The 20,376-nt window shown below is 39.9% G+C and overlaps 1 non-coding gene across 1 annotated transcript; it reads left to right on the top strand.

The window, feature by feature from the left end:
• The first annotated feature begins 9,372 nt into the window (after window positions 1-9,372).
• LOC123569284 (U6atac minor spliceosomal RNA) lies at window positions 9,373-9,498 on the top strand. The gene has a single exon (XR_006692922.1). It is a non-coding gene; the product is annotated as a U6atac minor spliceosomal RNA (small nuclear RNA).
• Window positions 9,499-20,376: the final 10,878 nt, after the last annotated feature.

Genomic DNA, 20,376 nt, shown 5'->3' on the forward strand with positions numbered 1-20,376 from the left:
CATAATACATTTCTCGTGACCTAATGCCTATTGAAAGGAAATAAAGCTTTTTCACCTGTAGCACAGCCAGGCATACAAGCTATAAGTATGAGTGATCATTATTATTTATTCTTCATTAGCATTTCCCAATGTGTTATATAATTGTTATTCAAAAGAAAAAAAGTCTTAAACGAAAATCCATTTACTGCTGGGACAGGACAGCCCTAGCCATAGTTCCAGGCACCCTGAGATCCGTGTGCCTGTGATGAGGTTTAGTGGCATTGGCTCTATATTTCTCACGAAGCTGTAGGACAATGAACTGAAATAGTAAATAAGAAAGCACCGTTATGTATCATCAAACCGCACACAGGCATGGGACGGGGTACGCACACCGTGGCAACAGCAACAGGGGTTAATAGATTACATTCACCCAGCTCCAGTGAATGTGTAGGGGATGCGGTGCCCCCAGCAGTTACTGTGAGAGCTGTGAGAACAGAGGCAGTCAGCGCTGCAGCCTAGGGCCCTCAAGGGGCACTTGGAAGGTCCTCCAAGCCAAATTCCCTCCCCTTAAGGCTGGGGCAGAGACTCTCTATCTTCTATGTCTAATGACTAACCACAGTGGGTGTTCAAAGTCAACTCCAGACATGGCTCTTCCCTGCCATCAGAGAGGAGACGACCCAGGGGAAGACTCGTAGGCTCTGGGCCATCTCTATGCCAAGATCTGTTTCCTCGGGGCAGCACAGGGAACATCAAGGATTTATCCTCCCTGTGGAAAGGAAAGGTGTCAAGTGGGAATGCTAATGTTGAAATGTGTGCTGGGCACTTCCTGTGTCTGCACTGACCGCTTCTAGAGGGCGTCTGGGGAGCTCGGACCCTGTCTGGCCAGGGCTGGCAGGCATTGTTTCCCTGGGTTCTTTCTCATCCTCAAGCCCTGACCAAGCCTCAGCCCTGACGTCTGCTCCCTCCAGCCAGTCCTCCTCCTGGCCCAGGCTCTTTGTCATACAAATGCGTCTGGGCTCTTTCTTCACTTTGCTGTTCCACGTGGCACACATCTCCTGTCTCTCCACCTAGGAAGCCCCTAAGTCTCTGTGGCCTGCCTCTCTCCCTAAAATCTCTCTGTGAAGCCATTGACATTGTCACTGTGCTCACACTGTGTTTGTGCCGCCAGGTGGGGCAGGGGAAAGGACTCTGGGCCGGGGGCTGTGGGTTTTGTATTTCACCCCCATCACTTGGCAGTTCTGTGACCTTGATCATGTCTTTGAAACCCTTGGTTTTTTTGTTTGTTTGTTTGTTTTTTGTTTTTGAGACAGGGTTTGTCTCTGTCACCTAGGCTGGAGTGTAGTGACGCAATCATGGCTCACTGCAGCCTCGACCTCCAGGGCTCAAGAGATCCTCCCACCTCAGCCTCCCAAGTAGATGAGTGGCTGGGACTACAGGTGTGTGCCACTACACCTGGATAAGTTTTGTATTTTTTTGTAGAGACAGGGTCTCACTATGTTTCCCAGGCTGGTCTCGAAATCCTGGCCTCAAGTGATCCTCTAGCCTTAGCCTCCCAAAGTGCTGGGATTACAGGCATGAGCCACCACATCTAGCCTGAAACTCTTGTTTATTGAGATTTTCCCATGCTGGTCTCCTTATCATTCTGACTTGGTGTTCTTATCTCTATTTCATAGATGAGAAAACCATGTTTCAGAAAGTGGGTTTGCAGGCTTGCAGACCCTGTGAGCACCATGGGTAGAGTGCCACATCAGACCTCTGCGCGTCCAAGCCAGCACCTCAGAATGTGCCGATGATGCTTCTTGTCTTGGCTCTTCCAGTATGGAATGGGGGGTGACCGCTGCTTCTCAGGGTTGTTACTAGGAGCAAATGAACCTACAGCCTTACTGGACTGTGGGGTTCACGGGACATGCGTGCTTAATCCACTGCAGTTGTCTTAGCATCCAGAACTGGGCCTGATGCATAGAGTAAGTACAAAATAAGTATTTTTTTAAGTGGACCACATAAGCAAGCCCTCTGCTCAGCACCTGGCAAAAGGCAGGCATTCCACAAACTATAGTTATAGGAGGAGGATTTTTACGTATATACTCAGCCAAGTTACTCGTCATCTATTTTCATCCACCCTTTGTGGTCACACGCCCTTAGTGCCCAGTATGGAGCCTGGCACACACTGGCCACTTAACAACGATGTTTGTGCTGCTGAGGGGGGTGGTGGCTATATGCAATATAGAAGGGGAATGCCAGCCCTTCAAATGCAGCAGCAGTCCTGAACAAGTGGATCCACATGGGGAAAATTAACGCATTTATTTACGCTCACTGCTTCTTAGGCAATGCAAACTTATTTTGCTGTGATTAATTTAATTCTATCACACACAAAAAAATAAAGGGCTCTGCCCTTTTTACAGATTAGGAGACTGAAGCCTCAAGCAGTTGAATTGTCCACAGGGCATGAAAATTAAATGAATTATAGAAAAAATAAGTTTACAATGCCTAACATAACTGTAAGTACCAAATAAGTGTTTTGATTTCCTTTATTTGGAAAGGATTGTTTGCTCTAATCCACTGCTCCTCATAGCCACTGGGACACCTCCACTGACCATAGGCAGAGGGAAGGCCACGTCCCGAGAAGACCTTCTCTAGGGAGAAAAAATGCCCTGAAAACCGCCCAAAGGAGCTGTTCTCGCTGCATTGGAGCAGAAAAAGAGAACAAAGAACATCTGGGGATTCTTCCTCCTTTTCCAAGCACAATGCAGGCTGCCGTTTTCCATTTAAAAGCTTAAAAAATTTTTAGTTAATAAGTGAAAAAAAAATCCCTCACAATTCTTAGGGGAAATCCAAAGACAGTTATTCTCATCATATTTTGAGGAAGTCTTGAATCCTTCCCTGGCTGATATCAGATTCTCAGAAAGCAACTGACCTGCAAAAGCCATTAAATAGCCTCATCTGGATGGGGGTTTTGAGAATGAAATACGGCGGAAAAATAAACCCAGACATTGGAGCCTTCGAAGGGGGCCTCCCAGAGCACACACAGGCAGGGAGGCACACATGTGGAGGAAGCTCTGCAGCTTCTCGTTCTCCCCTCCAGGCTCCCAGGTTCTGGAATGCTGTGCATTTCCACTCCAGCAGGCCAAGGTGAAGCTCAGAGGAATGTTACATTTCCCTGACGGGCCACTTCCTTTCTAGCAGGAGAGGAGCCCACGCTGGAATGTGTTCCCAGGGCTGCTTTTAGGGCTTTTCACTAAAGTAAGACTTTTTTCCATAATAATGAAAAGAATATGAACTCACATTTGCAGATTACCATGGATGATTTACTCTGTTCAATGACCTCAGCTCAGTTTATAGTTGTGGGAAATGAGAACTAGAGAGAGAAGTAACTTGCCAAGTTTGCCTAACTGATAGGTGGAGCCTGAACCAGAACCCCCCTCACAGCCCACACCCTCCATCCCTGTCAACATTGTGTCACTTATCTACAAAACATCGCCTGGGTACTTTGAAAATTCACAGCCAAACTTGTCTCTTCCTTGCTTAGACCCTTCTGCATTAGCCTGTTCTCGCATTGCTATAAAGAAACACCTGAGACCGGGAAATTTATAAATAAAAGAGGTTTAATTGGCTCACGGCTCTGCAGGCTGTACAGGAACCATGATGCTGGCATCTGCCCAGCTTCTGGGGGGGCCTCAGGAAGCTTACGGTTATGGAGGAAGGTGAAGTAGGAGCAGGCACTTTGCATGGCTGGAACAGGAGCAAGAGGAGTAGTGGGGGAGGTGCTGCCAATGTTTAAACAAGAACTCACTCATTATCAAGAGAACAGAAGAAAGGGGATGGTCCTAATCCATTCATGAGAAACTGCCCCCATGATCCAATCACTTCCCACTGGGCTCCACCTCCAACACTGGGGATCAAAATTGAATGTAAGATTTGGGTGGGGACGCAGATTAAAACCATATCACCTTCCATTCCTGCTAGCTTGGATGAAGCTCATTTTTTTTGTGACTCATGGCTTCCTGGGCCAGGTCCACACAAACCACTCAGAAAAAGTGATAAAGGATGGTCCATATATCATATCTCTGCATATTTTAAAGCTTTGGTCTCAGCCCAGCCCCGAGCCCAAAGGAGAACCCTTTGTGCTCAGGTACTCAGGTTTTCATGTCCTTGCAAGTGAATATTCTGGCCTGAGCATCCAACCTCTGAGCACATGTGTGTGGACACCTGTCTGGGTTCCCACTTGCTTTGTTCATCCACTGAACACCCAACTTCCAAAATCCCAGTATGGCTCTTACCACACTTACCACCTTGTTGTCCACATGTTTGTGCTCAGTTACCCCTTGAGCCCAGGGTACATACTGGACAGTTGGTCAGTCCTTAGGAAGAGACCTACAGGAGGTGGGTTTGGGATGTTTGGGCAGTGAATTCTGGGTTTTGGGGTGTCACAAGCATGATCTAGAAGGAGGGGTACAGGCCCAAGGTGGGCACATCCCCTCTGCAGAAATGGACCCAGCAGAGCAGGACCAGCACGGACTCTCTAAAGGCCAGCCCAGGCCCCTCCTTTCAGGCTGGGGGCCTCCCTGGCCAGGCCCATACCCACTGTCCAGCCTCATTTCCTGCTGCATGATGCCAGCGTTTGTAAGTCACTTGCGGTCCCCAAGAGCAACCTCTGTCTCATATCCCTATGGACCCATTTTTTATTATACGCCTGCCTGGGATCTCCCACTTGCTTTGTTCATCCACTGAACCCCCCCAACCAACGCCAAAACTCCAGTCTGGTTCTTACCCTGTTGCACAATGATGATTTTATCGTCTTCCTTCCAGACCAGATGGATGTTCTCAGTCCAAGCACAATGCCCAACATAGGGTTGATGTTTAATCAATATATTGTCGGAACGAATGCTTTTACTTGCCCTGCATTCTAGAAAAATGAGAGACCAGCTTTTGTTCAGAGAGTCACAGATGTCTGAAAACAAATAAGGAAAGCTGGAATAATATGTGCTTCTGTCATCTCCCTCCAGGCAGGCCTTGGCTGAAGCGCAGCAGCTCCATATGGGAGTTTTTCTCATCTGGGAGAAGCGTGTGAACTTCATTTAACATCATCCAACAATAGATATTGAGCACTGATTACCTGTTCTGGGCCCTGGAGATACAAAGTACAATCAGCAAAGACACATCTAGTGCTGCTTACCCTAAGTGGGAGCAGGTAAATAAATACCCACCAATCCATGCATTTGTACCTATGTGAGCCTGGCATCATACACTGACAAGTGGATAGAGCAGGTCTGGGCATCTGCTTCATTCTGGGAGACCAGGGAGAAGAGATCACACATTGAGTTCCAAATGCCATACAGGGGCAAGCTACATGCATAGCAGCAGCGGTTTTGAAGCAGGAGGAGGAGCAAGTGCTAACTACTGGTTGTGAAAGCTCAGTGGTGCTGAAAACAAATCAGTGTGTGAGGTTGCAACTTGATGGTGACCAGGGGAGCAAGGAAGAGATGAACTTAACAAATGGCCAGGGGCCAGCTTCCACAAGTCGGATGCAGGTAAGGGTATTAAGCCTTATCTTATGTATGACCAGCACCGTACACCAGAAGTGGGGAGTAACAGTCACTGAGTGTTGCTTTTCAATAACCTTCCTGGCTGAATGCACTATTGGACACTGTAAGGTCATTCCAAGGTCACTCAAGAGTCTGGCGACTTGATCCTGATGGTTGAAATGAAGATGCCAACACATAGAAAGAGCTGGGTTAGATTTCAGTTCTCTTGTTGACTTTGAGAGGAGTGAGGGCACAAAGGACAAAAGGTGACCTGCAGGTGTTTGAGCTGAACACCTGGTTGAGTAGTGCAGTGGTGCCCTGGACTGAGGTGAGCCAGTGCAGTGTGGGGCGTAAGTATTGGGAGGCTGGCCTGGGGGAAGTGCCAGGTAAGCAGGAGTTCTGTGTGGCCAACATTGAGGCAAAATTGTGCTTTCCAAAATTGCAATTTGCTTTCCAAAATTTCGTTTGTCACTTTGTCATTTGGGACTTGAAACTCATTTTCCTATCAGGATGACAAAAACTGGTAAAGCCCAGGCTACTCCACAAATTCCAGTTTAATACACAATGCACTGATCACAGGACAGATGAGCACACTGCTTCAGGACTTATGTATCCAGGGAAATGCATCTGGAGTTCCAGAGTGAGGTGTTGGAATCATAATTCCCTCCTGCCCAGGGCCCTTTCCCTCTGAGGCACGGGCATAGCTGGCAGGGAAAAGCTGGGACTCCAGGAGGCTGAGGGGAGACTGCTGCAAGGACTTGACAAAAGAGAGCAGGGTAGTGGGCAGGAGAAGGCAGGGGCATGAGAGCTGAGAGCTGGGCCTGAAGGAATGGAAGTGCACAAGCATCTTTTCTCTTTACCTGTTGTTCCCCTTTGTAAAAATGAAATACTAACAGATAAAAACTGCACATAGTTTTTTTTATTGGCTTCAGTGTAAAGTGATGAATCCTTTTGAGAAAAAAATAGTAATATGCTATCATTTTCACAAAACATTTTGCACTTTGTCCTAGTAAACTCATGGATAATCTATACTAAGGAACTAGTATGAAGAAAATAAAGATGACAGTCAATTCTTTATGCAGCAAATTTGTATTGAGCCAGATGTTCCATGCTTCAAAGAGATGGCAGTGAACAACAACGAAAATTCTTTGCTTTAGTGAGATTCTCTTCCAGGGTGGGAATAATATAAGCAAATAATAAGGAAATAACCTCTATGCTATGCTAGGTACCAAGAAGATTTCAGAGAAAAATAAAAACGGAGGACATCCGGTTCCTTGAGATGAAAGTATCCCCATTTGTCCCAAGTCTTTCCTCTTATAGGAACCTTGGATGTAACATGACAATAATCATTGGAAGACTGAAAAGTTGGGAAAAAAACAATGAACTGCCTTGGGACCTCACAACTTGCAAAGTGGCATGACAGTGAGTTCCTAGAGTATCTTTATTGCCTTCCTTGTATCCTAGATAGAGTACTGTAGAAGCCTTCAACCTGGGACTGCCAACAGGCATAGACCAAAATATCTCCAAGAAAAGCCTGTTCTCTTAAAATACACACCTACCATTCAACTCAACAATTGTACCTTTGATTATTTCTCCCAAATAAATGAAAACAAAAGTACACATGAAAACGTGCACACAAATGATGAGAGCAGCTTTAAGAGCTATTAGTGACCCAGATATCTGTCAATAGGTTAAATAAGCTGGTACACCTATATCTTGGAATACTACTCAGAAATAGGAAGGAGCAAACTATTTATATTTGTAATAATGTGGATTAATCTCCAAGGGATTGTGTTGAATGAAAAGCCAAGTTCTAAGATAACCTACTGTATAACATTTATGTAACATGCTTAAAATGACAAAATTGTAGAAATGGAGGACAGATTAGAGGGTATCAGGAGTTAGAGATGGAATGAAATGAGGTGGGGAGGTAGAAGTGGTGTAAAAGTATAATATGAAGCATCCCTGTGGTGATGGAAATATTCTATGTCTTGACTACATCAATGACAATATTATGGTTGTGATATTATACTATAGTTTTGCAAAACGTTACCATTGGAGGAAACTGGGTGATTTCTCTCCATATTTCTTATAACTGATCATGAATTTATAATTGTCTCAAAATAAAGTTTTTTAAAAGTGAAGGGGATAGTGAATGCTTAGAAAGAGTGGAGAGGAAAGGTCTCATGGAGAAACTGATATGCAAGCAAAACCATGAAGGAATGAAAGATCTGGCCAGGAAAACATCTGGGGAAGAGCATGCCAAAAGAGGAAACAAAAGAGAAAATGTCTGTTTATCAAAACACAAAGAAATGATGACGTTATCAGCAAAATGGTTGTTATCCAAAGAAACTTGCAAAAGCAAACAAACAAAAAACCCAGAGCTGTTGTAACCAACTTCATAGAAGCTCTAGAATATAGTCAAAGGTTTACAGCAACTAAGAAAACACCAAATCAAAAGAAGTCATTATTAAAATGGTAGGAAAGTTGTATAGTAAGATGCCTTTGCTCCATACCCTCTCCAGCATGGCAGTGCCCTTTGCTTTGGGTTGTGACAGCTCTGTTCCCAGTCCCTCCCCACCCTAGAACCAGAGGAAGCAGAGCAGATATTATTTGCAAATTACTGTGCACATCTGTTCTAACTTGTTTGGGGAATACCTGAAGGACTGATGCAAGGCACTCATCTGTTTCATATAACTTGGGGCCCTGGAAGGAAATGTAGCAGAAACTACTTGTAAAAGCTGTAAGGCAGACTACAAGCTCACAGATGCCTGGGACAGGTTGAGGCATACAACAGACCATGAAAGGCATAAAGAGAAACTAGGGTGAGACTCTTTGAGAAATGAAGACATTCAAAAGCAGCCATATACATGGGAGAATTTAGAAAGTCATGAACATGCACAGGCAAGAGTCATGCTCAGAAAAGTCTCAAGAAGACATTAAGCTTTCACCTGGGTTGATCCCTAGTCTCAAAGCAAGGCTAGCTAAAATGGTAAAGGAGTGCCCCAGAACAGAAATAATCTGCAGATACCGGTAGAAGTAGCTATCCTTTCTCTCTCTCTCTCTCTCTCTCTCTCTCTCTCTCTCTCTCTCTCTCTCTCTCTGTGTGTGTGTGTGTGTGTTTCTTTGTTTCAATTTCTGGCATTAAAGGATATCTCTATCAAAACAACTGAACACAACCTAAAGGAACAGAAACTTTGGTGATCATACACGACAAAACATGATCTTTGAAAAATAGTTTGCAAAATTTTCAAAATGAGTGAACTATTACAACTTCCAACAACTAAGAAAAGAGAAAGAGATAATCTGATTTCCAGATTCAGATTATCATTGACATTATAGTCCACGTTGTAATAGTCAAATGCTTAATGTTTAACAAAATATTATAAGGCATACAAAGAAACAGGAAAACATGCCTCATTCAAATGGATAAAACAAAAGGATAAAAACCATCACCAAGGAAACCCAAAATTGGATTTACTATGCAATTTATTTTATTTTATTTATTTTATTTTTTTGAGACAGAGTTTTGCTCTTGTTGTCCAGGCTAGAGTGCAATGGCACGCTGCAACCTCCATCTCCCAGATTCAAGCGATTCTCCTGCCTCAGCCTCCTAAGTAGCTGGGATTACAGGTGCCCACCACCACACCTGGCTAATTTTTTTGTATTTTTAGTAGAGATGGGGTTTCACAATGTTGGCCAGGCTGGTCTTGAACTCCTGACCTCAGGTGATCCACCCACCTTGGCCTCCCAAAATGCTGGGACTATGGGCATGAGCCACTGCACCCGGCCTACTACACAATTTTTTAACTGTCTTAAATATGCTCAAGAAGCTAAGGAAAAACATGGACAAAGAACTAAAGAGCCTTAGGTACTGTATGAAAGGAGAAAAAGTTAGAGTTTCTCTCAACAAGGATAGAAGAGGCCCTTGGGTCTGACAACAAACATACAGGTAAGGTACTGCCACCTACTTTGTGGCATCTAACAATGGTTAAAAATAATAATTTAAAAATATGAGAGGATATCAAGAAAACAATATGTGAACAAAATTAGAATATCAATAAAGAGAGAGAAATTATAAGAAGGAACTGAACAAAAATCTGGAGCTAAAAAGTACAATAACTGAAATAAAAAATTCATTGCAATGAAATATCAGCAGATTTGAGCAGGCTGAAAAAAGATTCAGTGAACTTAAAGGATAGGATAATTGAAATTATTGAGTCTGAGGAGCAGAAAGAATAAAAACTGAAGAAAAGTGATGTGAATTTAAAGAATTTATGTTGACACCATCAAGTGGACCAACATACATATTATAAAAGTTCCAGAAAGACAAGAGAAAGAGAAGGGGATGGAAAGATTATTTAAAGAAATACTGGCAGAAATTATGCCAAATTTGGTGAAAAATATGGAGCTACAAACCTAAGAAGTTAAGAGACACATATTAAGACACATTATAATCAGAATTTTAAAAGACAAAGACAAAGAAACTTGAAAGCAGCGAGAGAGAAGTCACTCATCATATAGAAGAGATGATCAATAAGATTATCAACCAATTTCTCATCAGAAACCTTGAATGCCAGAAGGCAATGAGATGATATATTCAAAGTGTTGAAAGAGAAAGAAAAAACAACCCTGTCAGCTGGGAATTCTACACCCAGAGGAAAAACAAAAGCTGAAGTAGTTTGCTACTCTTAGACCTGCTTTACTAGGAATGCTAAAGGAAATCCTACAGGTTGAAATAAAAGGATGCTAGATATTAACTCAAAGCTGTATGAAAATGTATATGATCTCCTGCTAAGTTGAACACATGGGTAAGTATAAAAACCAGTATTGTTGTAATTTTGGTTTGTAACTTCACTTTTTATGTTATTGTGCTCACAGTGTATAAATATGTAATTTGTAACATTAATAACATAAAGAGGGCAAAGGGCTGTATAGGAGTAGAGTTTTGGTATGTGATTGAAGTTAAGTCGGTATTAACTCAGATGGTTATGAGTTCAGAATGTTACATATATATTCTTACATAAACTGCAAAGAAAAATATTATTTTATGTGTATGTTATATACACAAAAGGTAATAAAATAAAAATCAAAAGGTACTAAAATGAAAGTCAAAGTATATCATTAGAAAAAAAATCAACTAGGCTGGGCGTGGTGGCTCACTCCTGTAATCCCAGCACTTTGGGGGGCCGTGATCTGAGGCAGGTGGATCATGAGGTCAGGAGTTCGAGACCAGCCTGGCCAACATGGTGAAACCCTATCTCTACTAAAAATACAAGAATTAGCCAGGCATGGTGGTGTGCACCTGTAGTCCCAGCTACTCAGGAGTCTGAGGCAGAAGAATCACTTGAACCTGGGAGGCAGAGGTTTCAGTGAGCCAAAATCATGCCATTGCACTCCAGCCTGGGCAACAGAGCAAGATTCCATCAAAAAGAAAGAAGGAAGGAAGGAAGGAAGGAAAGAAGGAAAGAAGAAAGAAAAAGAAAAAAATCAACTAAACACAAAAGAGGGTAGTAATGCAGAAAATCATGTGTAAAAGCTATAAGATACACAGAAAATCAATAGTAAAAGGCAGAAGTAAGCTTTTATCAGTAATTACTTTAAATATAAATAAAGTCTTCAATCAAAAGGAATACATTGGAAGAAGGATATAAAACCACGATCCTGTTCTTAAACAAACAATGGGTCAAAGAAGAAATCACAGTAGAAATTATAAAATACCTTGGGACAGATAAAAACAAAAATGCAACACACCAAAACTTATGGAATGCAGCAAAAGCAGTGTTCAGAGGGAAATTTATAGCTGTGAACACATACATTAAAAAAGAAGACTCAATAACATAACTTTACACCTTAAGGACCTATAAAAAGACTGCCAAACAAAACTCAAAACTAGTAGAAGGAAGGAAATTATAAAGCTAAGAACAGAGATAAAGAAAATAAGGAATAGAAAAACAATTGTGAAAAATCAGTGAGATCAATAGTTTGTTTTTAGAAAAGATTTATCTTTGGCTTGATTAAGAAAAAAGGGAGAAGACTTGAATTACTAAAATCAGAAATGGACATTACTAACTATAAATTTTTTAAAAACAGGTAGAGATTGCTTTGAATAATTGTTTGCCATCAAATTGGATAATCTAGATGAAATAGACAACTTTCCAGAAACACACAGCCTACTATGACTGCATTGTGAGGAAACAGAAAATCTGAATAGGTCTATAATTAGTAAGGAGATTGGATCAGTAATCAAAACCTCCCAAGACAGAGATTTGACTAGAAGGCTTTACTGGTGACTTCTACTAAAGAGTTAAGGAATTATCGTTCTTTTCCAAACTCTTCTAAAAAGTTGAAGATAACACTTCCTAACTCATTCTATGAGGCTAGCATTACCCTGATATTAAAGCCAGACAAAGACACTAAAAGGCAAGAAAACTAAAAACCAATATCACTTATGAATATTGACCCAATAATCCTAAAGAAAATACTAGCAAACTAAATTCAGCAAACAATTAAAAGAATTTTATACTAGGACTAAGTGAATTTATTCCTGAAATGCAAGGATGGTTCAGTATGTGAAAGTCAACCAATATAATACACAACATTAACAGAATGAAGAAACACACACACACACACACACACACACACACAATTATCTCAATTGAAACAGAAAAATCATTTGAAAATATTCAATATCCTTTAATGATAAAAAAGTCAGAAAATTAGGAAGAGAAGCAAACATCCTCAACATGATAAAGGCCAGATATGAAAAATCCACAGGTAACATGATAATCAATGGTGAAAAACTGAGAGCTTTCTTTTAATATCAGGAACCAGACAAGGATGCCTGCTTTTACCACTTGTATTTAGCATAATATTGTAAGTTCTAGTTTCATCTTAAACTATATACAAAAATTAGCTCAAAATCAAAGACCTACATGTAAGTATCAAAATTATAAAACTGGTAGAAGAAAATCATAGGGAAAATGCTTTATGACATTGTATGTAGCAATGATTTCTTGGTTATTACACCAAAAGCACAAGAAAAAAAGGAAAAAAATTAGATAGATTGGAATTCCTCAAAATAAAAATTTTGTGCATCAGAGCACACTATCAACAGAGTGAAAAGGCAACCCACAGAATTGGAAAAATATTTTCAAATCACATATCTGATAAGGTATTAATATCTAGAATATAGAAACAACAAAACTCAACACACTAAAAACCTTAATTCAAAAGTGGGCAAAGGAGTTGAATAGATATTTTCCCAAGGAAGATACACGAATAATCAGTAAGCCTGTGAAAAGATGCTCACTATCAGTACCATTAGAAAAATGAAAATCAAAATCACAATAAGATACCACTTTATACCCAGTAGGATGGCTATTATTTTAAAAAATAAAGAAACAAAAAGTGTTGATGAGGAGTTGGGGAGATTGGAACACTTGTGCTTCGGGTGGAAACAGTATGGTAATTCCTCAAAAAATTTACACATAGCATTACCATATGATTTAACAATTCCAATTCTGAGTATATACACAAAAGAATTGAAAGAAGAGACTCAAACACCAATTTCACAGCAGCATTATTCACAATAGCCAAAAGGTGGAAGCAGCTCAAATGTTCGTTGATTGATGGATGCATAAACAAAATGTAGCATATGCATATAGTGGGTTATTATTCAGCCTTAAAAAGAAAGGAAGGTAAGATTCATGTTACAACACGGATGAACCTTGCAGACACACTAAGTGAAATACGCCAGACGCGTAAGGACAAATAATTTCACTTATATGAGGTACCTAGAGTGGGCAAATTCATAGAGACAGAAAGTAAAACAATAGTTACAAGACACTGGGCGTAGTTGGGAGTTATTATTTAATGTACATAGAATTTTAGTATAAGGCAATGAAAAAGTTCTGGAGATGGATGATTCTGTAACACTGTGAATATACTTAATGCCACTGAGCTATAAACTTAAACATAGCAAAAAAACAAAAAAAAGTACCAGTTATATTATGTATATTTTACTCTCTGTATACATTTGTTTTTGTTTTTATGTAAATAGAGAAACAACACTGAAAGGGTTGAGAGAAGTTAGTACAATTGGCCACCTGTAGGAGTTGGAATGGAACTGGGAAGACAGAAATAAATAGAAGCACTAACTCTCATAACATATCTTGTTACTTTGTTTTGACTTTTTGAACCTATTCAAACCTATTCAAAACAAGAATAAATAAGAGTTTCACTGCCTAAAAAAAATGAGCTGGAAACTCTTCTACTTAGATTTTGAAAGATATTGTGTAGAATTGGTGTTACTTTTTCTTTAAATATTTAATGGAATTCTCCAGGGACACAATCTGGACCTGGATATTTATTTTGTGAGGGTTTTTTCAAGTTGTGTGTTTAATTCAAACTTCTTTTATTATTTTCAATTTCAATACTTTTTGGGGAACAGGTGGTGTTTGGTTACATGATTAAGTTATTTAATGGTGGCTTCTGAAATTTTGGTGCACTCTTCACATGAGCAGTGTACACTGTATCCAATGCGTAGTCTTTTATCCTTCAACCCCCTCCCACACTTCCCTCTGAGTCCCCAAAGTCCATTGTATCATTCTTATGCTTTTGAGTCATCATAGCTTAGCTCGCACTTATGAGTGAGTACATACAATGTTTGGTTTTCCATTCCTGAGTCACTTCAATTAGATTGCTGCTCTCCAACTCTATCCAGGTTGCTGCAAATGGCATTATTTCATTTCTTTTTATGAATTAGTAGTATTCCATTTTTTTATCCACTCATGATTGATGGGCATTTGGGCTGGCTCCATATTATTGCCATTGCAAATTGTGCTGCTATAAACATGCATGTGCAAGTAACTTTTTTGTATTATTTCTTTTCCTCTGGGTAGATACCCAGGAGTGGGAGTGCTGGATCAAATGGTAGATCTACTTTTAGTTCTTTAATGCATCTCCACACTGTTTTCCATAGTGATTGTACTAATTTACTTGTCCACAGCAGTGTAAAAGTGCTCCCTTTTCACTACATTCACGCCAACATCTACTTTTGTTTAAATTTTTTTTTATCATGGCCACTCTTGCAGGAGGAAAGTGGTATTGTATCATGGTTTTAATTTGCATTTCCCTGATAATTAGTTATATTGAGTATTTTTTCATATGTTTGTTGGCCATTTGCATATCTTCTTTTGAGAATTGTCTATTCATATCCTTAGCCCACTTTTTGATGGGATTGTTTGTTTTTCTTCTTGCTGATTTATTTGAATTCCTTAAAGATTCTGGATTTTAGTTCTTTGTTGGCTGCATAGTTTGCAAAGATTTTCTCTCGATCTGTGGGTTGTCTGTTTACTCTGCTGATTATTTCTTTTGCTGTGTCAAAGCTTTTTAGTTTCATTAAGTTCCATCTATTTATCTTTGTTTTTGTTGTATTTGCATTTGGGTCATGAAATCTTTGCCTAAGCCAATGTTTAGAAGGGTTTTTCTGACGTTATCTTCTAGAATTTTTATGGTTTCAGGTCTTAGATTTAAGTCTTTGATCCATCTGGAGTTGGTTTTTATATAAGGTGAGAGATGAGGATCCATTCTTCTACATGTGGTTTGCCTATTATCCCAGCACCATTTGTTGAATAGGCTGTCCTTTCCACACTTTACGTTTTTGTTTACTTTGTCAAAGATCAGTTGGCTGTAAGTATTTGGGGTTTTTTTTTCTCTATTCTGTTCCATTGGTCTAGTGCCTTTTTTTTACATCACTACCATGCTGTTTTGGTAACTATAGCCTTGTAGTTTAGTTTGAAGTTGGGTAATGTGATGCCTCCAGATTTGTTTAGTGTTGCTTTGACTATGCAAGCTCTTTTTTTGTTCCATATGAATTTTAGGACTTTTTTTTTCTAGTTTTGTGAAGGATGGTGGTATTTTGATGGAATTGCATTGAATTTGTAGATTGCTTTTGGCAATATCATAATTCTCACAATTTTGATTCTACCCATCCATGAGCGTGGGATGTGTTTCCACTTGTTTGTGTCGTCTATGATTTCTTTCAGTAGTGTTTTGTAGTTTTCCTTGTAGAGGTCTTTCACCTCCTTTGTTAGGTATATTCCTAAGTATTTTATTTTATTTTTTTGAAGCTATTGCAAAAGGGGTTGAGTTCTTAATTTGATTCTCAGCTTGGTTGCTGTTGGTGTATAGCAGTGCTACTGATTTATATACATTAATTTTGTATCCTGAAACTTCATTGAATTCATTTCTCAATTCTATTAGCTTTTTGGATGAGTCTTTATGGTTTTCTAGGTATATGATCACATAATCAGTGAATAGCAACAGTTTGACTTCCTCTTTACTGATTTTAATACCCTTTATTTTTTTTCTCTTGTCTGATTGCTCTGAGGACTTCCAGTACTATGTTGAATAGAAGTGGTGAAAGTGGGCATCCTTGTCTTGTTCCAGTTCTCAAGGGGAATGTTTTTATCTCTTCCCCAATCAGTATAATGCTGACTGTGGGTTTGTCATAGATGCCTTTTATTACTTTAAGTTATGCCCCTTCTATGCCGATTTTGCTGAGGGTTTTAATCATAAAATGATCGTATTAGTCTGTTCTCCCACTGCTAATAAAGACTGGGTAATTTATAAAGAAGAAGAGGCTTAATGGACTCACAGCTCAACATTACTGGGGAGATTTCACAATCATGGCAGAAGGTGGAAGAGCAAAGGCACGTCTTACATGACAGCAGGCAAGAAAGAACGTCCACAGGGGAGTTCTCTTTTCTAAAACCATCAGATCTCATGAGACTTATTCCCTCTCATGAGAACAGCAAGGGAAAGAATTACCCCTATGATTTGATTATGTCCCATTGGGTCCCTCCCAAGACACATGGGAATTATGGGAGTTACAATTCAAGATGAGATTTGGGTGAGGACACAGCCAAACTATATCATTCTGTCCCTGCCTCCTCCCAAATCTCATGTCCTCACTTTGAAAACCAATCATGCCTTCCAAACAGCCCCCCAAAATCTTAACTCATTTCATCATTAACTCAAAAGTTCACAGTCCAAAGTCTCATCTGAGACAAGCAAGTCCCTTCTGCCTATCATACTGTAAAATCAAAAGCAAGTTAGTTACTTCCTAGATACAATGGGGGTACAGGCAATGGTTAAATACAAACATTTTAAATGGGAGAAATTGGCCAAAATGAAGGGGCTACAGGCCCCACACAAGTTTGAAATCCAGCAGGGCAGTCAAATCTTAAACCTCCAATATGTTCTCCTTTGACTCCATGTCTCACATCCAGGTCACACTGATGCCAGAGGTGAGTTCTCATGGTCTTGGGCAGTTCTTCCCCTGTGGCTTTGCAGAATACAGTCTCCCTCCTGGCTGCTTTCACAGGTTGGTGTGGAGTGTCTGCAGCCTTTCCAGGGGCACAGTGCAAGCTGTTGGTGGAGGACGGTGGCCCTCTTCTCATAGCTCCATCAGGCAGTGCCCAAGGGGGGAGACTGTGTGGGGGCTTCAACCCCACATTTTCCTTCCAGACTGCCCTAGTGGAAGTTCTTCATGAAGGCCCCGCCCCTACAGCAGACTTCTGCCTGGACATCCAGGCATTGCCATACATCCTCTGAAATCTAGGTGGAGGTTCCCAAACCTCAATTCTTGACTTCTGTGCACCCACAGTCTCAACACCATGTGGAAGCTGCCAAGGCTTGGGGCTTCATGTTGCCTCCTTTTAGCCAGGGCTGGAGCAGCTAGGACATAGGGCACCATGTCCCTAGGCACACAGCAGGAGCACCCTGGGTCTGGCCCATGAAACCAATTTTTCCTTCTAGGCCTTCAGTCCTGTGATGGGAGGGGCTGGCAGGAAGGTATCTGACATGGCCTGGAGACATTTTCCCTATGGTCTTGGCAATTTACATTTGGTTCCTTGTTACTTATGCAAATTTCTGTAACTGGCTTGAATTTCTCCTCAGAAAACAGATTTTTCTTTTCTATCACATTGTCAGGCTGCAAATTTTCCAAATTCTTATGCTCTGCTTCCTCTTTAAACATAAGTTCCAATCCCAGGCCTTATCTTTGTGAATACATAAAACTGAATGCTTTTAACAGTACCCAAGTTACCACTTGAATGCTTTGCTGCTTAGAAATTTCTTCCACCAGATGCCCTAAATCATTTCTTTCAAGTTCAAAGTTTCATCTATTTCTAGGGCAGGGGCAAAATCTGCCAGTCTCTTTACTAAAACATAGCAAGAGTAACCTTTGCTCCAGTTCCCACCAAGTTCCTTCAGTCATTCTTTTAGGGTAGGTCTATTTGATTTAAAAAATTACTTAATTTTTACTTTTTCTGAGAATGCCTTGATTTTCCTTTCATCACTAAAAAGTATTTTCATTGGATATTGAATGCTTATTGGTAGGGTTTCTTTTCCCAGCACTTAAGAAAATTGTAGAGCTACTTCCTTCTGGTCTCTGGTTTTTGATGAGAAATTATCTTTCACTCAAATAACTCTTCCCTTATAGGTAAGGTATTCTCTCTCACTGCTTTCAAGGATTCTTTTTTGTTTTAGTTTTCAGAAATTTGACTATGATGTGTCTTGGTATGAATTTTGGAGTGGGGTTTATTCTATTTTAGGATTTGCTAAGCTTCTTGAATCTGTAAATTTTTGTCTTTGCCAAATGTGGAAAATTTTCAGCCAGTATTTATTTGAATAGCTCTTAACCCCACACTCTTTCTTCTCTCTTTCCTGCACAACAATGATGTGAATGTTAGTTATTTTGTTATAATTCCAAATGTCCCTAAAACTCTGTACCTTTTTAAAGTCCTTTTTCCTCTCTTTTCAGATTGAGTAATTTCTATTAGCCTATTTTTAAATTCACTGATTCTTTCCTCTGCCTCTCCATTCCATTGGTTAGCCCACCCACTATGTTTTTTATTTCAATTATTGCATTTTTCAGTTCTGAAACTTTTACTTGGTTTCCATTATATCTTCTTTTTCTTTGCTGACATTTTCTGTATGTTCATGTTTCAAGTCAGTTAGTAATTGTTGAAGTCTTTTTATGATGGCTGCTGTAAAATCCTTGTCAGATAATTCTTGCATCTTTGTCATCTTGGTGGTGGTATATGTTGCTCATCTTTTCTCATTCAAGTTGAGATTTTACTGGTTCTTGGTGTGCTAGGTGATTTTCTATTAGAACCTGAAAATTTAGATATTATGTTAGGAGACCCTGGATCTTAGTTAAATCTTAAATTTTAGCAGATTTTCCCTATCATGGCTGTCAGCATGGGAAGGGAAGCATATATTTGTTTCTTACAGCTGGAAGTCTTGTATTTTGGGCCATACCTACCTGAAGATTAGCTTCCATCATGATAATCTGAGCTGACTTGGAGATGGGGGTGAGGGATGAGGTGGGGGAGGTGTAGGAGGTATGGGAATACTTTGGAGTATTGTAGGTTGTGGCCCAAGTGCCACAGAATCTTGTTGTCCTTAATAAAATCTAGTAGATTTTTTTGAATAAATATTTCTTCATTTTCTGTATGTCTTTTGTACAATTTCCAGGTACTTTAGTTAAAATAGTTTATACCCATTAAGATTGTGTCACTGGAAAGCATGTCTGAGGAGCTTCTCACAATGCCATTCTGCAACTGAATCTACCATTTTTCCAAAGCTGGCTTAAGAAAGCTGAAAAAATTAGTGACTCATACAATTTAAACTGCTATAACAAAATACCACTGGCTGGGTGATTTAAACAACAGGCATTTATTCTTGCCATTCTCGAGGCTGAAAGTCCAATATCAGTTGCTACAGATTCAGTCAGGGCCCTCTACCTGACTTGCGAACAGCCACCTTCTTGCTGTATCTTCACACGGTGGAGAGAGGGTGAGCAAGCTCTAATCTCTTCCTCATTTTATAAGGACACTAATCTTTTCATGGGGTCTCCCATTATCATGACCTAATTTAAACCTAACTACCTCCTATACTCCTCTCCCTCCAAATAACATCACAATGGGGATTAAAACGTTTTCTTAGTCTGTTTTTGCTGCTATAACAGAATACCACAGGGTGGGTAATTTCTAAAGAACAAAAATGTATTGGCTCATGATTCTGGAGGTTGGGAAGTTCAAGATCAAGCAGCCAGCACCTGGTGAAGACCTTCTTGCCATGTTATCCTATGAAGGAAGGGCAAAAAGGACAAGAGAGAAAAAGAAGGGGGTCAAACACATTCTTTTATAGGGAACTTACCCCTGTGGTAACAAATCTACTCCTGTGATAACAGCATTAATCTATTTATGAGGCCAGAGCATTCATGGTCTGATCAACTCTTAAAGATCCCACCACTTAATACTGTTGTATTGGGGATTAAGTTTCCAATGCATGCCTTTTGGGGGATACATTCAAGCCATAACAGGCTTCAACATATTTCAGAATTTGAGGACAGGCACAAACATTCAGTTTATAGCAACAGGTGAAGGAATTCTCCTAGAAGAGAGAAAAAAGACAGAAAATAAGGAAGACAAAAGACCTAGAAGATAAATCTGGTGGTCAAACCATTAAAAAAAAAAATTCTAGATGAAGTGAAAAGAAAAAGATTAAAGGGAAGAAATTACCCCAAGAACTTCTCAAAATGGAAGTACATGCATCTCAAGATTGAACATATCCTTGAAAAGTCTACCACAATAAATTTAAAAAAACAAAAACAGTCCAATGTACACAATTATGGAATTTCAGGACACAACTACAAAATAAAATTTGAAAACCCCAAAAGAGAAAAACACATCACCTTTAAAGGAATGTAACTAAGAATGTCATTAGCCTGCATGAGGAAGACAACAAAGCAAGGCCTTCAAAATTCTGTGGAAGAATAATTTGGAGTATATAATTCTAATAT

This window comes from Macaca fascicularis, chromosome 15 (genome assembly GCF_037993035.2).
Source record: "Macaca fascicularis isolate 582-1 chromosome 15, T2T-MFA8v1.1".
Lineage (NCBI taxonomy): Eukaryota > Metazoa > Chordata > Mammalia > Primates > Cercopithecidae > Macaca > Macaca fascicularis.